Source organism: Metopolophium dirhodum, chromosome 1 (assembly GCF_019925205.1).
Source record: "Metopolophium dirhodum isolate CAU chromosome 1, ASM1992520v1, whole genome shotgun sequence".
NCBI classification, from domain to species: domain Eukaryota; kingdom Metazoa; phylum Arthropoda; class Insecta; order Hemiptera; family Aphididae; genus Metopolophium; species Metopolophium dirhodum.
The window spans coordinates 107,796,443-107,822,240 of record NC_083560.1 but is presented as its reverse complement, the minus strand read 5'-3'; the positions used below and the strand labels follow the sequence as shown (position 1 = coordinate 107,822,240).

Genomic DNA, 25,798 nt, shown 5'->3' with positions numbered 1-25,798 from the left:
TAATTTCAAGTTATTTTTAAAAATCAATTTCCATTTGCGTTTTAGTGTACATTTATATAATTTCAACTTAATACAAACACCTTTTTTCAGCTTCGGGATGAATAAATTCGTTTTATTCCAGCACATAATATAATATAACATTGCATACCTACGTTATACGTGAAATCTGATATTTTATAGTGTTTCACCTTTAGCGCAGTTGAAATTCGAGTAGGGGCACGAAAGCACATATTATTATTATGATGATGATCTGTAAATATACTTGAAAAGTTTAAAGCCTACTGCCTAAGATACGTAGGCTGGTACGAATAATATAATGACGTCTTCGTGCAGGTTTGAGAATAACGGAAATATACCTGCACGCAAGTAAAATAGATATACCATTCATTGCGCACCCCTCTCCACCTTCCAAATATCAGAAAATATCATAAATGAACACAATGTGCAAAAAGATCACAAAATTAAATTAACATGAACAATTAAAAATCATTTCTAAGAAATAATTATTTCTATAATCGAGTACAGAAATAAAACCCAAACATCTTTGAAAATGATTTTACGCAATCAGACTACGAGGGGGTCTTGTAAAGATCTCAACTACCCTTTACAATAATATAAGTTTATAATTTGTGTTAGGTTTTATGTGTTGTACACTGTTTAAAATACAAAATAGGGATTTCAGTCATATTGTGTCTGTTGAGTTGTTGAACGAATACCATAGATTTTGGAAGTTATCGAAAATGATTGAGCTGCCGAGACCGATAGGAGTATATTTGGAGGTAAGGTTGAAAAATATTGAGTTGTAGAATATTTTAGTGAGAAATGATAACATTTATTAATATATCACTGAAAAAATATTACATTATTAGGTGTTAAAAATATTTGTGAGAAATAATAATATATGTCTAATGGTAATATAATAACAATAATAATAATAATAATAATAATAATAATAATAATAATAATAAGCAATATAATATCAACGTTGAGTAGCTGTAAAAATGAGTTGTTGAACTGATGATTGTCCTACTGTAAAAATTATCTTATTATTGTATACTCTAAAAGTATTTCCTACTGAAAAAAGGAAAATTTAATTTATAATTAATTTGTTCCAAAAATTAATGTGATAATAAATTCAATAATTATTAATTTACAACAATCTGATTTTAATGCTCCTTTAATGAGTAGTTTAGATGGAGGGTTTTTAACAAATTTTAATAATATTTTTTCATGTAACAACAATAATATAAAGGTTGTAGGAACAGTAGATAATCCTTAGTTTAGACCAAAAGATATATTGAATATTTTAGGATATGAAATAACTTCATCAAGAAAAATTGTATAAAGAATAAGCTCACAATTTAAACGTACTCAAAACCTCACTGACACCGTGTCTCCCATCTCAAACCCTGATTATAATGACTATGAGGGAAAATAAATGTATATAAATGTTAATGTTAAAAAAAATATTTTATTTAAACCTTGTTAAATCTTTCCAGATGTGTAACTATACAGTGCTAATATTATTAGCTACATGATGTTTAGAAAATATTTAAAACATAGGAATACGTATTGTTATATTATTGTGTATTAATTTTAATAGTGTTGCATTATTAAAATACAATCAATAGTTATTATTCAAAATTGTACTGTAGGTATAACTTATACATAGTCTAGATTTGTTTCGTTGGATGTTGAACTTTGCTTTAACTGATCATAGCTGGAAAAAACCTAAAATTGAGAACATTAACAAAAATAAACATTATAATATTGCGCAATTTAAATAAAAAATTTAGATGAACATCTTTGTGTTAAAAAAAATAGATATTTATATTTGTTATTGAAAATATGAAATACCCTATATCATTACATGTCAAATTTGAGGATGTAGAATTCCACACTTAGATTTAAACGCAAAAATAAATAATACATTTGATTTGTTCAAGATTACATCTAGCAAAAATAAGGAAATATTATTATTTATCGTTAGATATTTTATAATTCTAATAATGTTGCATTTTTAAAATCTATCTATATATATAAAAATAAGTGTACATTTTGAATAAATTTTATAACTCAAGATCCACCAAACCGATTTCGATACAAATTTCAAGACATATGAAGATTGATATGTAGATGGTTTCTGTGAAGTTTGTACGCTGTGGAATAAGTGGTTCCGGAGTTATGGCCTCTTAAGTGCACACCTGGCGACATGGCCAAAACAACAACAACGTCTCTACAATTATTTTTATCTATATATATATAACCCATACCAACCATTAAAAAACAAAAATTTCAATCGTAATTCTCAAAATTCCTGTTTGAGCACCTACCGGGGGTGATCACTTCCCTTTTTCAATTAGCCTATGACACTCACAAAGAATGTGGTTTTGTATTGGTGAAAGAATTTTTGAAATCGGTTCAGTAGTTTCGGAGTTTATCCCGAACATACAAACAAACACTATAATTTTATATCTTAGTATAGATATAGATAAAAATGAATGTTTGTGTGTAGATTAGACCTGTGTGAAGAAGATAGACTAATTTAAAACGTGTTAAATTTGTTTTTTTTTTTATTCATCGGATTTTAGTACGGTTGCGTCAGGCTTTTGTATTAATTGATTATATTAATCCTCCGTAGGTGGAATTAAGTAAAAATGACAAACTTGGTAAAATTTTGATAATTTAGAGTTAAATCATACACTTACGTACAAACAGCACGGAGTCCGCGATCTACTGCAGGTAGATTACCTACCTGATAATATACTGCTGCGAATCAGAACTTTCATTCCGGGCAACAGAAAAGTTAAGAAACATTTTGAACACCATACACCATACACCATACACCAAATATTAAATAACGAATTGAACAAAGTTTGAGTCATATAGAATTGGTACATTTAACGGGCAACGAAGTGCCAGCGGGATCAGCTAGTTTAATTATACAAATTGAATTGCAAATAATTTATTTTAGACTTTAGTACAAGTCCATTTCGATGGTTGTTGAGAACCTTTTAAGTTGTTTTTAGCTGAGTATTAAAACTTTGTATATGATTAGTAAAATGTAAGATACTATAATATTGCAAAATTATAAAAAATTAAGATAAATATTAATACCAATGCACCGCTCAATAAAATTACATGAAGAAAATTATTTTTTATAAATAAACAAATAAAAAAAAAAACATTATAATATGAAATATTTGAACATTTTTTGGAATTTAGGTAACTAAGTAGCATTTTTTTTTTTTAAACCAATTTTATTATTTATTTTTTCCCCTAATATCTGTAATAGAAACAAAGTTAAGTCATAATTCGATTTAAAATCCATTTGCAATTTGTAATTGAAAAAATGTTCCAATGTCCACACAAAATTAATAAAATATTATTAATGACATTTACGCGGTTAACATTTATATTGTATATATACTATTGTTTATAGAGATGATTGACGCGGTACGCAGCGGCCACCATATATTGAGTAACACTCCAACACACCTTTAATTTTTCCGTTTTTAGGAAAATGGTAATAATATTCAGATTTTAGAATTGTTATTAGTGGTACTTTTGCTCCAGCACGTCTTTTATCTTTTTGTTTATAGGAGAGTGACAATAATTCGGATTAACTAAACTAATAAAATGTAAACAAAAGAAAATTGATTATAAAAATTATATTTTTTATATAAAAAATAAAAATAGGTATGGATTTTAAAAATAAAGATGAAGAGTATACCATCCCTGGGATCGATATTTACCGCACAAGAATAATATTTTATTTTAAAAACCTTTTGTATTATTCAGATTAAACTTACGAGGTTTTAGAGATTATATTTATGAAAAAGTCCAAGTTTTAAGAGAGAAAAAAAAATATATTACACGATGAAAATAATAAAAATATTAACGCTCATCTTACTGTTTTAGATAAACAAATTAAAGATGATTCTATTATAAGACATAATATCGTTTCCGAATACGATGATTTCTAGATCGATATATCTTATAATTATTTAAAATATTAAATGCTTTATTTATTCTCTTTTTTAATTTAATAATACAAATATTGTTGACAAATATATTTTAACATTTTTTTTTTTTTTTTTGATTCATACATTCAGATGTATAACAACAGTGTAATAGTATTGAAATAAATTTATGTAGAAATAATGTAGGTCAACAAACATTTAATCATCTATGTGGTTTTTACCGAGGATATCCGTAGATATCGTGTGACGTAATAGGAATTCTATCAAAATATATTCTAGAACTATTTAATTAGCATATTATTTTCACTCTTGCCGAACGTATACAGAAGTCGTTAATAGTCTCGTCGGTACTCTACCTGAAATAGTTGTCATACGATAACTAATTGACGCTAAAATATGACAAATGAAAGTGTTACAACAAGTGATCAACGGACTCATCACAACCACGGATTGAAAACCATCACATGGTGAGTTTGAAAATAATTTATTTTTATTAACTTACAAAAATCCTACTAAAAGTATATTATTGGAAAAATCTAATAATCCTTGAACCACTAAATTATTTTAAATATTATTTAAATATAGTTAACAAAAATAATTCTAGATAACAATGGGAACTACTTCGTAAATATTTAAAAATTAACAAGAAAAATATTTTCAGATTTTGATTGTAACATATTAAATAGTCATTATGTAAATATAGGTTAGCTCATCTTGCTTCTCAAATACCTTCTACGGAAACTAATTTAAACACGCCGACATTGTCTCTATATATAACAATGCTGGAAACAAGTTAGATCCTAGTAACTACCATCCAATTTCTCTTATTTCTAACATTGTAAACATTTTCGAAAAATCTATGTATACAAAAGTTGTTAATTTCCTAAACAAAAAAAAATTACTATCCACTTCTCAATTCGGTTTCCGGGAAAAAAGTACAGAAGACACTATTTCCAAATTAATTTCCCAAATTAAAACAAATAAAACACAAATATCGTTATTTTCTTTGACTTCAAAATATTACTATTAAAATTAAAAAATGTGGGTATATAAGAGGGACACATGAATTATATATTATAAAAATTATTTAAAAATTACATAGAAAATCGAACATATTTCAAAAATTTAGGAATAAGAAAAATAAGAAAAAAAATAATCACTTGTGGCGTAGATACCACAAAGAACATGTCTTAGACCTTTACTTTTTAATATTTATAAAACGGAAATAAAATTAAATGGTTATTTGATAATTTTTGCAGACGACGAATTAGCAATAGACACAGATAACGCGATTGATCTATAACGAAAAACTACTATCGGTCTTTTTTAAAATAATCAATTAGTTAATAGAAACAAAATTATCATTAAATATCTCCAAAACACAATATATAGACTTTTCAAGAGAAGTGGATGAGAATAATAAATTAATGGTTTATGATTACACTTGCAAAAATATTGAAATTTATAATATTGCTCTCCTCTTCAAATTAACGATTCTTATTTGGGTTGTATAATCAACTGTGAATTAAATTGGAAACTTCAAATTAAAAAAAAAATCATCTGTGGTTGTGATGAGTAGTTAACTAAAAAAAGGTGAGCAAGGGGACATCGCTCTGCTGTACAGTAGGTTACAAGTGGGCCACTGTATAATGGATGGTATTCAATTTGAATTCAATGATAAACATATCATTTTATACGAAAAACGATTCTGAGCAGAGACGGCTTGTCAGTGTGGATATTTTATATTATGTTTATACCTATAGTTGTTATTATTTATTATTAATACGGTAGCCGGTAGGTTGAATTAATATTATAAAATTACAAGAAAATAACTAAGACCGTTATTCTTGGTTATTTAATCATACGTAATTAGGTACTAATAATTTCGTCTAAATTTGATAGTAAATTAACTATAAAAAACAGTAGTTTTATATTTTTGAGATTTATTTGTTACAGAGAAACCTACTTACATGGAACCTTGTTTTATATTTTAAATCCTTAGCTATACAAGTTGAACATATTATACATTTTTACCTACAAAATCATTTTAAAATTTAAAATTTGGTAAATGTTGTGAAAAATCGAACTTTAAATGCTTATAAAAAAAATTGTGCCTATGTATTTTTAATATTTTTTAACTAGTATAATTGTAACAGTCTATCGGGAGCTTTGTATTGATTTTTCATGCTTTTTGACTAAACAAATAAAATTGTATTAACATTTATAGAAAAAAATCTGAAAAAGTCCGTAAACAGTTCAAATTGTTAATGTTAATTTAATGTTGTAAAATACTTTTTAATTATTAATGTTAATGTACTTTTGTGATCTTTTTGCACATTATTTTATTTTATGATTTTTCTGAAGTTTGGAAGGTGGAGGGGGGTGCGCTAGAAATGGTATTTGTATATTACTCACGCACAGTATATATAGTAACATTCTGTATGGAATGTTAAGTACTATAAGTGTCGTGATGGCTGTATAGGGCCCAGAAACGTTTTGATCCGTTGTTGTAGGGGGGGGGGGGGGAGAGTTAGTTTTAGTTAGAGCCTCGTAATGAAATCGAAGTTTTTATTATGTGTGCTTTAAAAAAAAAACCAAACAAATTTCAAAATTTCAATTTATAATAATTTAGAATAGTGTAAATATTTTGAAAATTTTGTAATTTCATTATAAAATTATAAAAGTAAGTATACCTATAATCTATATATTATAATCCGATGAAAAATCGTAATTTTTCGTATAAATATCGAATTATCTGCGTCAACATTTTATTTTAAAACGCTCATAGTATAAATAAATGTAGCTTTACTCAAAACTTTCTTTTTTATTTCAGTAAGAACAACAATAAATTAGGAATCTATTGTATTAAATCGTCAAGGTTTTTGTTATAAGCACACATCTTTGTAAACCAATACATTCATAGCTCCGATTATAATCTCAAAAAAGAATATAATACCGGTATTGTAAAACCGTAATAATATTATATTGTTCATTCGCACGAGCACCGTTCAAAATCTATGATAAATTTCAACAATACCAATTCGAAAAATAAGAAGGGAATAAAGAAAACTAGCTGTTCGAAACGGTTTTCCTGAAGAATGTGTTGCTACGAATATAGTATAATAACTCAACAGTCTAATAATACATAATATATGTCATATTGTCAGATCTGCCGACTGCAATTGTAACAACGAGAGAATAATATTATTTTAATAAAATATATTATTTACAGTGTAAGCGGTTGCGGCATGATCTAAAAAAATCGTCACCATAACTTTGAGATTTGTTACCATCAAGCACTTAGACCTGAAATCCAGGAGTTTCAAATGTTTCAATGACGGCGCTCCTCAATGTAGAAAAAAATAAAATTGGTCTTAAAACTGATACGAGCTTATATTTTTAATATTGCATAGTCAGGATGCAAGGATTGTGATGATTACATAAAACATCACGAACGTGTTGTAAACAAAGTGCAGATGAGTAGGTGTGTTTGTGTTTTTGACCGAACAGGATTTAATTTCAAAGGCCTGTAATTGGGTATTTATTTTGCATTAGACTTAAATGTCTTACATTGATTATTGGACACTCGGTGATCATTCTGAAGTTAAGAATATTTGACGCTGTGATTACATCACGAAGCTGAATAGTTATAACAAATTAACAAAGTCAACTTAAGTGCACATTATTTAAATTATTCGTTACAAACAATGATGCGAGTTAAATGCATTTAATGAAATGTTGATTTATTTTTGCTATTATTTGTACTTAAGTAGTTTTGTAGAATAAGTATTATGAGTAAAATTTAATCAAAAGCTGCCGTAAATAATTAGCAGAGCATATTAGTGGTACGAAATTAGATTTGTCATATATTTTAAGGATAGAGAATAATAGTATAACTGTATATTTTCTTCAAACATTTTGATTCTTACATATTTTGCATATTTTAATACCAGCAAAATTGTCAATAACTATGTTCATTTCTCATAGAAATTATACTTTTTAAATTAAAATGAAGATAACAATATAATATAGTTTAATATTATAATGTACCTACCTATTGCAATATTTTTAATTATTATAGATTATAAGCTGAGCGTTAAATTGGATTTGCAATGGCGTGTGCGTTTTTATTTTTTGGTTACTTATCAGTTATCTGTCATCCGTTTTCAATCTTAAACTTTAAGGGTGGTATCTGTTTACAAATCGGGTATATTTAGTTCATTGGTGGGCGAGTAATAGAAAATAATAGGATTTCTCATTGTAATTTGGACAAAAAAACAAAAGAAAACATTGGAAAACAGAAATATTAACGTAATTAGTTTTCAACTAAATCGATGTCATTACGATGTTGCAATTTAATAAATAGTATAGCTAGAGTATAGCTGTTCACCAAATATTTGGAAATATTTTGAGCTATTTGTAGACATTTAAAAATTGTCTACCTACTTTTTATAGTTTTTTTCGATTTACGTTGATAAAATTCTTTTTCTCTTTTTTAGTATCTTGGGAATAATATTAGATATTTTTCTAAATTTTACTGCACATAAGATATTATAAGTGCGCGGTTATTTGACACATTTTTAGTGCATTTTAATTCATAGCGCTGGTTATACGTCACACTATATAGCTCATCACACGGGAGCCAGCTAAAGCAGCGCGACGTCCCCACCCCTCTCAGAACCGATGAATGGCACTATAATATAGTTGCGCCACACCACGAATGCTGCAATGCGTGTTTCTTATACGGCATAATATTATGATAAAATTATGTGTGCAAAATAATAAAAATACAAAAGAGCGGCACAGTTATATATTTTAAAAAATATGTCAATAATTATGTAACATGTATATAAGTGCACACGTTTTTCAATTTAAGTATGTACGGTTCGGATTCTAAGATTTTATGTTATTTTATATTTATGAAATTCATTAATAAAGCTACAAACCAATGTAATAAATAACATACATTTATGGATTATATTATTAATTGGCTGTTATATATTTTAATAAGTGCGAGCCACGGAAAATAGGTACCAATTATAATTTGTAAATAAATATTTAAGTACTTACGCTTATTATTTTATTAGTTAACTAATAATTGATTTTTCGAATATAATGTAAAGTTCATTTTAAACCTTTTGAATATTTTAAAAGTTTTGTTCGCGTTTGATGTATAATTTGAATAGATGGCTCGTTACAAAAAAATAAAATAGCGTTTGATTTGACCTGAAAATGAATGAAATAAATGAGAATAATTGGATATAACTTATATCTAATTATTATAAATAAATATTATATCATATAAGTATTCTGAAAAATGACAAATCGGGGGGGGGGGGGGGGGATTCAAGTGTTTTGGTACAGATCTTGATACAGGGCCTCACTCAACGTCACACATTAATCAATTTCTTGAATGTAATAGTATTTTTATAATATTACTAATTTATTTAATGCTGTTAGGTAGTACGTCTTATAGTTTATAACATTATTATGACGTCGGAAATGTTTCTGCGTAGCAGTTGGAGGACTGACTATTATATTATTATATTATATTGTTATATTATTTTAACATCGGTAATATTGTATTATATTATTATCATATTATTATAGGTACGTGGAATACGCAGTTATACGGTTATAGTTGTCAGAGGCTAAAATATAATTTTGTTTGTACTACACATTTTATATTAAACTTGGAGTTACTGTGGGGGGCTTTCCCTTGCCCTAAAATGTATTTTATCCATACACATACGCATAGAGTAGTAGATTTTATATTTTTCTTTATATACAGAGTACTGCAGACTACATCACAATAAAACCATTTATGTTGGTACATTGGTAAGATTATTATACATAATAATTAAACAATATATAATGCACTGAACTATAATATAAAATAGGGATAGTGAATTGCGGAATAAAAATGTCCAGTAAAAAATCCCCAAACCTAGGAAAAATTACCCCCAGGGCCCAGACTACAACACTACTGCACAATATTACTCACAAATAGTCACAATCACATGAAATTGATTGATCAAATATTTTTTAAAAGCTAATTAGTGTAATTACCACATTATTAATATTTAATTACAAATATAGGTACACAGGTTTAGGTATACTTATCATTAAAAAAATTAATACATAATAAATAATTTTCAAACATTAACAATAATATTATTTTGTCTTATATCACGATTTAAAACAACATATATTAATGGTTTTTAATAAGAATAGGTAGGTACATACATTAATTAACTATTGTTTGATAATTATTTGTATTATTTGACTAATCGATCATTTTAAATATTTTTATTTTTTATTTTATAATCTTTTAAATGTTGTATCCATAAGTAAGACTTGTAAAAAACGTCTACTAATAATAATAATTATTATTATTAATATTTGAAGTTCTTATCTATTTATTTCCCAATATAACATCAAATAATTTTTTAATTAATGAAGAAAAAACTGTAAAAAAAGTTACTATAATTATTACAAGCCGTTACACACTTTTTAATTTCGTATTCCACACTTAGAATTTCGTACTACACTTAATTATGTAGTCCCTGGTAGTTGTGTTATAACAATAATATTATATTAATATTGATTATTATATTATTATATTATTAATATTAGACTGTAATCTAACGCAAAAAGTGGAAAAAAAACGATGTCGGCGGGATATTATATTGTTATCGGAACCGCGTGGACACTCCGTAGTTGTAGGTACCTACAGGCATGCAATATATTATAAGTACAATGTTGAATACAAATCGGCACGGTCCAAAAGAGCACAACCAGTATATTATAATAATATAATATAATATATTGCTATCGTGCATGCGTATATTATATTATAAATTATCTAATATGCCTATCAATAATAAATTAATATATTATTATATATGTGTTTAATAATATGAACGACGTGTGAGGCTGCCGTGTACGTAATAATCTGTGAAAGATCACACACAACATTTCGATAAAGGCACGTGAACCAAAAAGAACACGTCGGCTGCACAGCTGCTGTAACCCACTACACTTGTATAATACAGAACAAAAATATTATAAAGGTCCCGGCCGATAATAATTCGTTATCTGTTCGCAGGGCAAGTGTGGGTGCACATACATTTCAGAATCTAATACATAGTTTGGTAATTTTACCTACTCCACTACCACATTACATTCTGATACGGCTATATAACACGATTACAATATAATATATTATAACATATTTTATAATCGATGTACATCTCTATGTAGCTACATGTATTATATCACTTGGTTTCTTACGAATAAATACTACGCGTCCACGCAAAATACCTAATAAGAAAAATCCATTTGGAAGGCTTAGGCTATAGTAGGTAAAATAGTAAAAATAAAATATAGTAAAAAGATTAAAAAAATGATATTATGGGTAGCATAATATAAGTTCATCAATGCTAACACTATTATAGGTAGGTACTGCTACTAGGTAATAAAAAACAAAAACAATATAATAATAATTGTATATTCTTAATTTTGAAGTAGGGTCATTGGACCCCCCCCTTCTATCACGCCGTCCCATCTTGTATAGTTGTATCCCCCACATTACCCACTGTATAGATTATTACAGATTGTATATATTCTTGTTTTATAAAAAATAAAAAAATAAAAATAATAATCTTAAAGCACCCATTGCCAATATAATTTTGTCCACAAAAATACGCTCTACGGGAATAATAATCTTGCTTTATAGAATCAACCAAATTTGATATATTTTTTTTTTTTAAGTTATAGGGAATACTATTTTACAGTACGCATTGAACTCTGTTTTTCAATATTTTAATCTCAAACTTTATAATATGTCTTCAAAAATAATACAATTTTAAGCTTTTTTTCACAAATTATATTATACCATTATTTAAAATAAAAAAACGGAGTTCAATGCGGCCTGTAGGAAGACTTCTTCTTTCAGATAAAAAAAAGTTATCAAAACCCGACAACTCTACTAGGCCTGAGAATTATTCCTGTGAAGTAATTTTTTTTTGATGTAATATTATAATACACCGTATAAACCCACCATCCTAAATAGGTGTCGGGCAGTATAGAATAATATAGATTAGTGAACAAGTATTATAATTAAGGAAGCAACTAAAATATAAAATATAATATCTAAATTTTATAGAATTGCGGAAAATTTGAAAAACCAGCTGGAACCTTAATAAAGACAATATTATTTCGATTGCAATAAACAGTATTAAATACCTACCATATTTTGATTATATTCATATAATTATAAATAAAAGCCAAATTATTATCATTATTAATATTATTATTTTTAAATATTTAAAAAAAGGTAAGCTGAACAAAAGTTTCAGCTTCTCATTTATTAATTTGGTTCTTAGAAACTCATATTGAAGCTTACGAGTTCCTGTGTTTAGGTGTATATAGCTGCGATCGAGGCCAGACGTTAACGAATTTAAAAGTTAAAAGTTGAGTTACGGGTTCCGTTTTCCAGAATAACACTTTTAGTTGTTTTCAGCAGCTTCTGTATTATATTGTATAACTATATTATTTATAACTATATAGCTAACAAATTGCATTTATAACTACTACGACGTGACACAAACTTTTCGAGTAATTTTCATCACGATGTCGCTGCTGCAGTCACTCGGGGAGGGGAGGTTATTTATACATGATTGTTTATTAAATACATCTCAATTATTTATAATTTTTTGTTTCAAAAAATTACGTGTGCTTAAGTAAATACAGGTATTAATCTGTTATTTTGATATATAAAGAAATAAGAATAATTATTAATTTGAGCACAACGTATGAGGTTATTAGATACATAAGTACCTACGTTAGATAAATTTATCTATTTCGATTATTTTTTTTATATAACAGTTTAATTTATTAACATTTGAAAATGGTATTATAAATTAATTCCATTGTTTTATAACAAATTTCTGCTATTTTGTAGTATTACAATATAGTAAAAAAAAAATGCGATTTTCCATTTTCAAATAAATTGATATGGCGAAAAAAAAGTATAAAACGTTAATCAATTAAGTTTTTTTTTATCAATATCATAAAAAATTATTTTGTTTGTTTGTTTAAAGCTTGCTCAATTTTGACTTACTAATAAAAATATATTATAATAATATAAATAGACAAGAATTTAGTTATATAAAATATTGTTTTCGGGCAGCCACTGACTCGGTTGCTCAGTTAGCATTTAATAATGTAATAAAACATTTTTCTGACAGTTTTATCTGTCTAACATGGCCATATTTATGTCCACTAATATTACATAACGCTGTTCTTTTTAATATTTTATACCATAAATCTAAAGTCCATTAGAATAATATTTTATGAAATAATATCATTTAAAAATCTGAGAATTTTCCCCCTGTTTGAAAGACTAAGCGTTTTAGAAACGAATTTTATTATAACGTACAGTATTTTATTCTGTAGATTCATATTTATTTGTAGCAGGAACGTGTTTATTAATTTATATTGCCGTTTTGGACTTTATTTCTCGGCCTCATCGAGAAGTAATAATGTTTATAAGTTACAAAGGATACATGAACAATTGTAAAATAAAATTGCTTATATTGGTACCTATTTGTATACTAATTATAACATCAGTGACTGCTTAAATCATATTAATATTGTGACGAGGCTGCATTTATTATGTTTTGTGGATCATTTTAAAAATATACCTATGGTTAGATAAAAATACCTACAATAATAGTATAAATAATATTATATATTATATTATTATCGGCACTGTGGGTCTGGAGTCTCGAAATAAGACTATAGTGCCATCATTACCACTATAATACATTTAGGTATAAGAAAATAACAAAGTAAACCAAAAATATTATTATTTGTTAATTAAAATTTGTATATAATTAAACATTTTTTACAGCACAAAACTGGGCTCAAAAGTACATCTCCCGTAATAACAATTTTATTGTATAATTGCTGTGAAATATAAATTATTCACTACTATAGTCTTAGCAGGAGTATATTTATTACATTATAAGGATTTTGAAAAAATAAAATAAAATACGTAGCTAATTTGTGAGTGGTAACTGGTATTTGGGTCGGTTTCTGCGCCATGAACTACGGCAACTCTGCGCACGTCTATGGGATTATCCGATTATAACCACACATTATATATATATATATATTTGTTCTATCACAACATTATAAAATAATAAATACTAGATGTTTATTATTGCTCATTAATATTTTCAACTAACGGAAGATTATATATACATCTATCTACATATAAGATGTATTTCTACATTTGGTTTGTCATCTCAGTTTTTAACTTTAAGAAAGTAATAGATTTTCTAGATTTTACAGATTTCAAGGGATCTATTTTAAGTGTGATCTTGTTCACATCAGGACTGAGGTGAGGGGTCTAGTTGCTAGCCGTTCCTGACACATAGTTCCTACCTATATAGTTATACTAGTTATAGTGTTATTGTTATATTACCATTTAAGTTGAGGAAATTACCTTTCAGTTATATTACGTTGCACTTGAAACGGAAATTGTCTGCAAATCCATACTTAGTGAAAATTATTCATAGTGAGATATAGGTAGGTAACATAGGCATACGTATAGTAAATATTACTCATCTCGAAAAATGCAGTTTTACTTTGGATCTACACTTTGAAGTTTCGATATCCCATAATATTAGGTATAGACCATAGTCATGTTGTATAATGGTCGGGCCATCGCGACAAGGGCGCGCTGAGACAGCGAAACGAATTCGATTTAAATGGGGCCGGGTAATGAATAATAATAATCTTTGTGCGAGAGACGACTCGACCACGTGTTGGCGTGCGTGAGTTGTAGGAGTGGGTGGAGTCCAATGGTCGACGTGCCGCCGACGGTCGAGGCGTTAATAAACCGAAACAAGACAAGTGTCTGGGGCTAAGGGTAAATACCTACAAAACAGATTAAATAAATGCACACACACACACACTTGCACTAAGCGTGCACGAATGCACGATATTTATAACGTTGAACGTTTCTTAAAAATGTATATATTTTTCATCATTTCCACTTTCAGCATGCCTGTGCGTTAAATGCTCCGCGGTTAATAACAATATTATACGTTATATTATATTACGTACCTTAAACCGTCCGGTGATTACCGTCGGAAAATGATTGTTTGTGGTATGTATTTTATTCCTATACCGACGTCGTTAGAAATTACGGAAAAAATAAATAACCAACAAATGTTTTAAAAAAAAAAACTGTTTCACATAGCGGTGTGTAATAGTAGTTAGGGTGGGCAATTTCCGGGAACACAACTTGGCGGGGATTCCCGGGAATGCCCCGAAATATTGAAAAATGCATCAGTTTCAATCACTATTTGCAAAACATTATAGTATTTTAATATTAATGACGTATTTCAGTTGCATATCATATTATTTCGAACAAAAAATGTATAATAATAAAAATATAACAATCTTTAAAAATAATAATATATAATATTATATAGGTAAATGTGTATCGTGCATTTGTGCGTTTGTAAGCAGTGTTAATGCCAGGGCTTGCAAACGTTATAATAACGTTATGGTTATAATTTATTACGTAATATTTGACAGAAAACGATTGAAATTTGTAAACGTAATTATAACGGAAAGCGATAATCAAAAATAATTAAATACCGAAAAACAAATCATAACGATTAAGAAAATATCTAACTATATAAAATAAATGTGAAATGAAAATCTCTCTACAGGCTAAACTCTGGAACTAATTATCAGATCTTCTTGATTTTTTTTTCAAACGAAAGAGTATATCACGGAAAAGTTTCTTATGTAAGAAAATTTTAGGAAAATCCACCGGAAAAGTAGGAAATCTGGATATCAAAAATACAGCAGTGGCCACATCTGCCCAGAAAAAAATAAACAAAATAATAAAATAAAAATTTAGTTGATTGTTGCAGATTAAAATAATAATAGTGTATTATATATTGGTTGCTATTGGTTAATGGGGCATGTTTGTATTATATAGTTAGATACATAAATGAATGTCTGTGTGTAGATTAAATAGGCTAATTTAAAAAGGATTACATTTGGTTTTTTTTATTCATCAGATTTTAGTACAATTAGGTTAGGTTAGGATTTTGTATTAATTGATTATATTAATCCACCATAGGTGGAATTAAGTAAAAACGACAAACTTGGTATAACTTTGATACTCTAGAGCAGGGATGGGCAACTCAATGCTACTAGAGGGCCAATTTTAAATGTACAAAAATCTAGTGGGCCAGAGAACATAGAAAGCAAAAAAAAAACCTCATGTTAATTGTTTACTATAACACTATAAATAATATAATATTATTTACATTTAATAGGTCAATACTAGATAAGAATTTATATCTACGTTTTCCGATAAACATTATATGGATATATTATATGATAAAATAAAATACAGAAAAATCTTAAAATTGTATATTTTTATAAACTAAATTGAAATGTAGCACGGACCGGTGAAAAATGGTACACGGGCCGCCAGTTGCCCATCCCTGCTCTAGAGCTAAATCGTACACATCGTACAAGCAGCCCGGGGTCCGCGATATGCTGCTGATAAATTGCCTATCTGATTTAATACTGCTGCAAATCAGAATTTTTATTCCGGCAACGTTAAAGTTAAGATAAGTTTAGAACACCATACACGGAATATTAGTTAATAACGAAATGAACAAAGTTTGAGTCATATAGAGTTGGTACATTTAACGGGCAATGAAATGCACAGGATGAGCTAGTATTACAATAAACCTATCATTAAACAAAACATTACGCAAAACGTAATTTATAGAATATCATTGAAAAAAAAAATATACAAAACGAAATATTTTAAAACCTATTTATTTAAAAGGTCTATTGGTTTTTAGACACATTTATTTCATGCAAACAATCTAAGAATTGATTATATTAAATTCCATATCTGGTCCATTATACCTACCCACATTTGTTATTATTTTTAAATTTAATATAGGTATTAACACTATTTCAAAAAAACGATAAACGAAAAACTTGTATAACGTTTTAATTCTGAATAACGATAAACGCAAAAGTTGAATAACGTTTTAATTCTAAATAACTATAAACTCAAAAATAGTGTAACATTTTAATTTTAAATAACATAAAACGAAATTCTTTTTTTAAAATGCAACCAGGTTAATACTTCCATTGGAACATTAAAATGTACAATTATTTATGATAAAACAACTTAAATCATTTAAATACAATTTAATAATGATAAATCAACTATGATATCGTGATAGATGTGAAAATATACACCCTGTACATCTAATTTGAACATATTTTATTATATCTGCCAGTACCTAGGTAGGTAGGTACTTTAATTTATTAGGTAAGTAAAGGTACTTTTTGGTTATCGCGATTACGTAAACTTATACGTTATTACTTATTATATAGGTCTTTCCGTTGAATTGTAATTTCCATTTTCATTACATTCTATTTCTACGGAAAGATCTACATAATAAATATTCGATGGAATATACCATTTTCACAATTCACTTCAAAGTGTAAGTGTAGAGAGTGCTATAAAGAGTGTCTAGCAAAGACAGAGTAAAAAACTAAAATCTTGGATTTGTCAACAAACGAGGAAGATGCCGTGACGTTATTTCAATAAAATGGTATTTTACCGAAAAAACTAGTGATCGGTCACAAAGCAAAATATAGTATTTTGAAAAACAATTTTTTTTGGAAATGTAACATTAAAATAACCCTACCAAAAAAGTAGGGTAGTTGTATTTTATTTCTGTGTTCATTGCGCTTTATGTATTGTTGGGCAGAAGAACTGACTTCTGTTAAATGGTGTTAACAACAACTTAATATTTAGTTTAATACTTAGGTTTTATAGAACTCTAGACTCTGTAACTATCCAATCCTAGTTACGCCCATGGAAATAACCTAATCGCGATATCTGAAAATCCAAAATCGTCAGTAGTCGCAATAACCAAAAATGACTGGAAAAAATGTATATTGACAAAGAACACTCTGTTCAAATTTCATACAAAATCTATGTATACGAAGTATGTGATTATCAAGATCACCTATAATCAAATTTTCTTGCCATTTTTTTTTTAACTCTTGATGTCGACATAATATATTTGTATTGAGTACATCAGAATACCTTTGATTAAACACCTAAATCTTGTTGAGTTGTTTATTTTTTGCGTAGGTGAGGTATGTAGGTACCAAGGTACACACCTAATTTGATTACCTTCAATAACGTGTTTACTCTTAACAGTCTTAACACGATTTGAATAAAATATTTGCAAGTAGCGGATATTTAAGTTTAAGGATGTGAACTTGAATTATTACTAATATTAGATTTACGAAATAAGTTTACAACTACCACTGTGAATCTTTCAAATAATGTTTATTGCTAATATTCCAATCTCTTCAAGTATGTATTATAAAGTAATAGTATTTCTAATAAATTCAAGAGATTCGTTTACATTTAAAAAATATTATTTCTCTAAAAATAACAATGATAATAAATAATGTGTTGAATTTAGGTGATGCGATGGTTGAAATGCGTCATAATTGAATTCGGTAATTTAAATAAAATATTTGACTTAACACTTGCTTTTAAATAAATGTATTCAGTGGAGTTTATTTAAACTTCGACGAATATAATTATGAATACACATAAGTTAAAATTAATTTTCCTGATGTTAATAAACGTTATAAATGTACCATAAGTTTGTTTTTTTTTTTTACTTATTATTTACTTTAGAACGTCTAACGAACTCCGTTTGAATGAATTTAAGCAGTGAAAATGATTATTTAAAATACTGAATAATAAAATAATATAGTCATAACTCATAAATAATAATAGTTATACATAATTTTCAAATTGTTCAAACAAAAATGTTCAAACATTTAATATTATTATTTATTTTTTCATGTTGATAGTAATATTACATTATAATTACTATATTATATAATATTGCATATTACTGAGTGAAAACCCAAGAACCTTTTAATTATTTTTTTTTTTTCTACTTTAGAAAATGTGTAGGTAAACTTATACTTTACACATCTAAAATATTGAATTTAATTTCGGAAATACGTTTTAATATAGCCATTTGGTGAAATAATTTTATGTTGTTATATAATTACATTTATAAAATATTAATTGTGATAGGTATTTATGTTTTTTTATACCCTCTACAATCATGATCTTGATTTGAGAGCAGTACAAGGTGTAAGAGATTTAATTTATAACACTGTAATCTAAAATAACGGCCAACTTTTTGATTCATACAATAAGAAAATAACACTTTAAGTTACTAAACATATTATGAAAACAAACAAAGAAAAATTGTGATGACTGGTGAGTGTGCTTGATTAGACATATCGTATATAATATATTTAATGCGTTTGAATGTTAGATAGTAGATACTACCTATTTCAAATTGTACAGATATATCGATTTTTTACACCTAGGTTAGGTTCCATATAGCTACCTGTTGTATAATACGTCGTAGTATTAATATGGAAATGTGAACCTACTACAAAACGGGTACTCTAAGAACAATTATGATGTAAACTATTTTTTTCTTTCTATGTATACGAAAACGAGTTTTAAACGAAAATGTTTACCTACCAAATATGTTAGGTTATAAATTAAGCTTATGAATAACATTTTATAAACATTTAATTTCTCTAAATTAAGTATGCAATTTGCCACTTATCCCACTTGAAAGGATAAACCAACAACCTAATGCTCTATTTGATCAGTAATATAAATTGAGTTATAAAAATAATATAATAATGTAAACTTTACAGAAACGTCATATTAAACAAACTGGACGTACAACAAATTAACCGTAGCTAAATACATATTATATCTAATAATTTATGAATGGAAAATATTATTGTTATTTGTGGACGGTCGTTATAATCAGTTGGTAAAAATAATTATAACATGACAAATAAAATTAAAAATGTGTTAGACTTAATGACAGAAAACATACAAGACATGATCACTCTAACTGCTATGGCCGCACACATACGTCATACACAAGGTGTAGTGTGCATGGAGGCTATGGGGGCTACAGCCCCCACATAAACTTTTGTAGCCCCCTCATGGTGTTTACTTTCATTTTTTACATTTTAACCAAAATTATAGTTTTAAATGTTTTTATAATTTTCTAGTCCTATATAGCCCCCTCATATAATTATACCAAACTACGCCATGGTCACACATTGTATTCCCTCTATGCAATGTACCTACTAATGCCAAGTCTCCGAGTTTTCTGAATATTACCTATTGTACATAGGTATTATAATAATATTAAGATGAGTTGCTTGAGCAACAAACATTTTTAAATTACATTAATCTGACTTAATATGTTAGTTTTCGTGTTTCATATGGGGTGCTCAAGTACACGAAGCTATCAAATTCATAAATAATTATTCAAAAGCTTAGTGAAAAAATAAGCAACGAAAAATTACATAAAATATACCTCTGCCTAGTAAGCGTACTGCGTAGCTTATAATTAAATCGTGTGTGTGGAGGCATGTTTGACAGTTACGAAAAGGCTTTGATAACGCATTCGCTGTTTATTCGATGAATTATTTAATTTAATTTGGCTATATTTAGCAGAATCCTTACACGATACATAATCGAAAAACCTGAAAGCGCACTTATACATGGATGACGATGAAGAGATTTAATTAAAAATTGTCAATGAATTAAAAAAATATAAACTAATAAAAAAATTTAATAGCTTTTTAATTGAAAATCAACTGCGACATTGTGTATTTATTATTACTATTACTATACAATAAACATACATACAATTATATATTATATTTAAATACTATATATTGTTAATTATGTAAATGGTAAATGATTTCTCGATTGATCACTATCGCTATTATATAGGTAAAATCAGAATATATTGGGTGATTCTTTTAACAGTAAATACTAGTCCTCTAAAAACTCTTTGCTATTTTGATAATTTATTTTTATATAAATAATTTGAGTCCATTACAAAACAACAGTTCAAATAAAATGTTGTTTTTATAATGTTCATGTTTTTACTTGATTGAATGACAACGTAATACATTTTTAATTCTGTAGCTTGAAGCAGGATTATCGTTAAAAAATTTGTTGTTAAAAAATCAAACTTCGAACTAATTTTTTTTAGATAAGCGGGGTAGACACTAGTCTAGACAGTAGTGGACCAAGTTATTCGAGATACGCACACTGTGCTACTCCACTACTCTCATCAAACTTTAAACTCTGATTACCTATCTTAACTAATCGTTCGAAATTCTTAGAGATAACAGTTAACAGAATCTGCCAAGCAATTTTGATATAAAAAAAGTGAAAACATTAAAAATCATAATGATGCCATATAGTAAAAATGTTGTTTGGTAAATAATTAAAATTATGTAAAAGAAAATACTGCGAAATTCGTTAATACATTTTGAGATAATGAGTGTTTACTGTTGAAATAATTACCCATTATATTATACCATAAATATTATATAACGTTGATATTCAATTATAGTATTTGTTTTACGGCTATACCGTGGAGAGCCGACAAAATGATGATGACGACTGACGAGACAGGATTAAAATTTAAAAGCTCATCTCTTATTATGTATACATAATATATAACATATTATAGGTATATCACTCAACCCCTATTCCCGCAACAAAAGCGCACACTTCAACCAATACGGCAATACGCAGTTAAGATATATAGCACATTAGCTATTCACTAAGCATCCTCATCTCTCCTTTCATTATCAATTATTCAAATTCGGATATTTGCGATTTTAAAGTTTATGCAGAGACCGTATTTTCAAGCACTTAGATTTTTTTATATTATTTAAGAAGTAGCCATAAGCTACTTATGGTAGGGGTTTACCTAACATAACCTAAACTTTTTTACTGTGAATTGTTAATCAAATGATTTTTATTTTTTTTGGAAAATTTTGATGTATTAGTTGGAATTAAGGATTATAGTTTCTGCTTTATTAAATTATATGTATTTAGGATAAGAGTCTTGCACTCCTGCATGATAATAGGGTTAAATGATATAGAGGATAATATGGTGCTTTGATGATTTTTATTAAATAAATTAAGACTTTTTAATTTGTACTAATTGCCATAGTATAAAATTATAGTAGACTCAATGTCACATATAATTTATGTTTTATGTAAAAAAATTACTATAAAGATTATTATTTTTAGGATCAAAATATTGTTTGAGACTCAAAAATAATTTGCTTTAATTTTGATTTAGATGAAATAAAAACATATAACAAGAGTTAATTTACACAACAAAAGTTATTAAATTATTTAAAAAAAAGTTTGTATACCACAGGACACTCCTTATAATTAGTATATAGATCTAAGGATTTAAAAATATGTGTAAGTACTTACCTATGATTAAAAGTACTGAACAATAGTATTTGAATGACAATTAGTCTGCTACCTATGAAGACTTAATTCTAGTTTACAGATTTTTCATATTTCAAACACTTTAATGTTATATAATACAAAATTAAAGTACAAACAACACCTTTTCTACGTCTATTGTTATTTCAGTCGAAAAACAAATACTTATTGAAAACCACTTCGACTAAATCATAGTAAAATATTGTTGATGAACCAAAAATGTTTTTCAGAATCAAATTCTTTCAAACCGAAATCCTACAGAGTTTTTCAAGCGATTAGGTTTAAAAATATCAACTTAATAATATGATAAAAGGGGTTGCGTAAGCTTGGTGAATCATCCTGTGCATTATGCATGGGACGTATAATAGATTTTTGGGCTTAGTGAGCGTAATGTGTTTGTTTCAAATTAATATTTGATGTTATCGAACTCGTCACAAAGGCCGGGACAGGCAATATATTATATATACGCACAGCCGTCGTTAATGAAAACTGTAAGTTGCGTGCGTTATAATATAAATTATAATATACGATAGACAAGTACAGGAGCGCCATTTTAAATTTTATACAACTTGAAACTGTATTATATTTTTTCGTAATAAACCATTTTTAATGATTTAAAAAATTCACAAAGGTGTCCTGCGTTAACACTAGCAATTTGCTTTTTTTCTTAACGAAAAAAACAAAAATGTAAAAAACTTCCGATAAGAACCAGAAAGTTCTTCAGATATAAACTTTTGGTTGTTAATATAATTTGTGTTCATTTAATTAGAACTTTTTCATTCTGAACTAAAGGTTTTTACTGAGACGTTACCAACCTCGAAAAAATAAATAATGTAGCATTGGCTTTTCATTTAAATTTTAAATAGATACCTATTTACAATACAGTACCCGGGGAGGGGGTTACCAAGTGTTCAACCACTTCTCCTCGCGAATTTTTTTTTCAGATTATGAAATCTTACAGCTAATTATTTATCCAAACAATTAGTTAATAAAGTTATGTGGTTTTGAATTTCATAACCCCCACCCATCCCTAAAATTTGTTCTGTGTACGGTCATGGCTACTTAATTTATAATTTACAAATTGTAAATAGAAATCTTTATTTTGTTGATAAATATTCAATAATTAATAATATTGTATCATCATATTATAATTGCATTGTCCATAGTTGATACAATGAATATAAGATAGTACTTTTTGGTTATCACTAATTCGTTATATCATTTAGATACAATTTTTTGGTTTAATGTGTTTAAACACTATTGTAAAGAACCATAAGTTCACTATGTCAAATAACAAATGTTTAAATTTTATCGATTTAGCACCTTTTAGTTCTGGATGACTCCTTAAATAAGAGACCTACAAGGTTTGATGTGAGCTTGGACTAATATAGAGCACTGATCAATAAACACGTGGTTGAGATCCCTATTTAAAATTTTTAACAAATTGACGTACAATACAAATTTGCATTTTTGTCCTGCACAAAGTCAATCGGGACTGTTATGTATATAGTATATTATAATAAATATAAGTAAATATATTTTTATCATAGTAGCGGTACTTACTAATATCTAGACATATATACATATATACGTATAATATCTTGCTTTATATATAAGTAAAGACGAAAATTAATTGTATATTATAGGTATAAGGTAATACCTAGATATATACCTTATAGTACTAGTTACTACACTGTCCTCACTGCTGGTAACCAAATGCGTATTTACGCGGGGGATATGATATCTCCTAACTTTTTTTTGTGACCATTATACCTACAAGCTACAATTACTTAGTACGATATTAAATAATCATTATTTTTGTCAAGATGATAGTATTTGTTAATACTAAATGGCCTTGTTGTAATGCCTCTGAGAAGTAAAAACATTACAGATTATAAAAGATTATTGATGAACTTTGCTTTAAAAAAATAAAAATAAATTATTTTTTAAAAAAAATGCACCTTTTCTACAACTTATTGCGTTCATTATTGTTTTTATTCAGTAAGTAAGCCACCAAAAATTCAACTTTCCATTCACCATTACATCCTTTTCTCAAAAATATTAAAAAAGACCCTGCACGGGTGACTATATATATACAACATTTAGTAGGTTAGGCTATAACTTATAAAGTTATAACACATTGTGGGTTGTTGCTGTCACTACATACTATTGATTCCACGCGTATTTTTCATTATAACAGACGCCTATTAAAAAACACTGAAATATTTACTGTTTTGGTACTTCTATGTTTAAAGGTTATTCTATTTTTATGCGTTATATCAGTATTTGTATCGAATCAATGTTTGCTAGTTTGTATATTTGATATTTATAGTGTTTTCGTTGCTTGGCGTTCGCATAAAATGTAATATAAATTTAATAGAAGTTCATAAAAATATGCTGAGCTTTTATGGGTGCGTCCAAATACAATTACGGGAATAAAATGTTCATTGTATACATTTCATTAAATTGATTTACAAAATAAGATATCGCCGTCGTTAAATTCGAAATAAAAATTTACTCGTTTCAATAATAATATTTGTACTATAATATTATGTATTATAGCAACGATATAATATTATTATTATTTGTGAAGGAAAAATATGTGTGGTATAAAAATAATGATAGTACGTCTTATATATACTGTACGTGCCTTAACGAAACTGTAAAAAAAAAAATTGTAGTCCTCAATTAGCGTTTTATAATGACTTGTGTCCAGCGTTTGAAAAACGGCACCAATAATTGTAGTGTAGGTGACATGTTGGTCTCGACAAAATGGTCAGCATATTATATAGTACTTGCCCAATATTCCATTTTTACACATATTTTTCTGAATGCGTTGTTGTTTTTAATAATAGTTTTAATGCGGAAGTAAAAAATATATCACAACTAAAATGTACAATCTGCTGTCAACTGATATCAATCAAAACCTTTTATAATACATAATGTTGTGTACGTATAATAAAGGCCTCATGAAAAAAAAATAAACAACACATAAATCAATCGCTCCTCATCGTTAGACGTTTCAGTCGTTCTCTCGATTACAAGCTATAATAGTGTATAATATAATTGATCGTTGTGTTTTGTGCGTGCGAACGTATAACGATAAAACAGCTTTTGTAAAATTATTTGTAATCTCACTGAACGGCGTTGTACCTACTTTAATAATAATAATAATAATAATATACGGAATAGGTAGACGCGTTTCGAAAAATATCAATAACAATTAACGACGATAATTAAACGTACATACCCTTGATGATTATATTATTATTATTATTATTATGCGTTAACCCTCGCGTGCACGTTACGCGATTACAAGTAAACAACTGTTTTATGACCACTTTGA

The 25,798-nt window shown here is 27.5% G+C and overlaps 1 protein-coding gene across 1 annotated transcript in view; it reads left to right on the top strand.

The window, feature by feature from the left end:
* Nucleotides 1-25,798, top strand: part of LOC132934358 (tyrosine-protein kinase transmembrane receptor Ror-like) — a 54,406-nt gene that overhangs the window by 16,644 nt on the left and 11,964 nt on the right. The gene's annotated exons all lie outside the window — the stretch shown is intronic.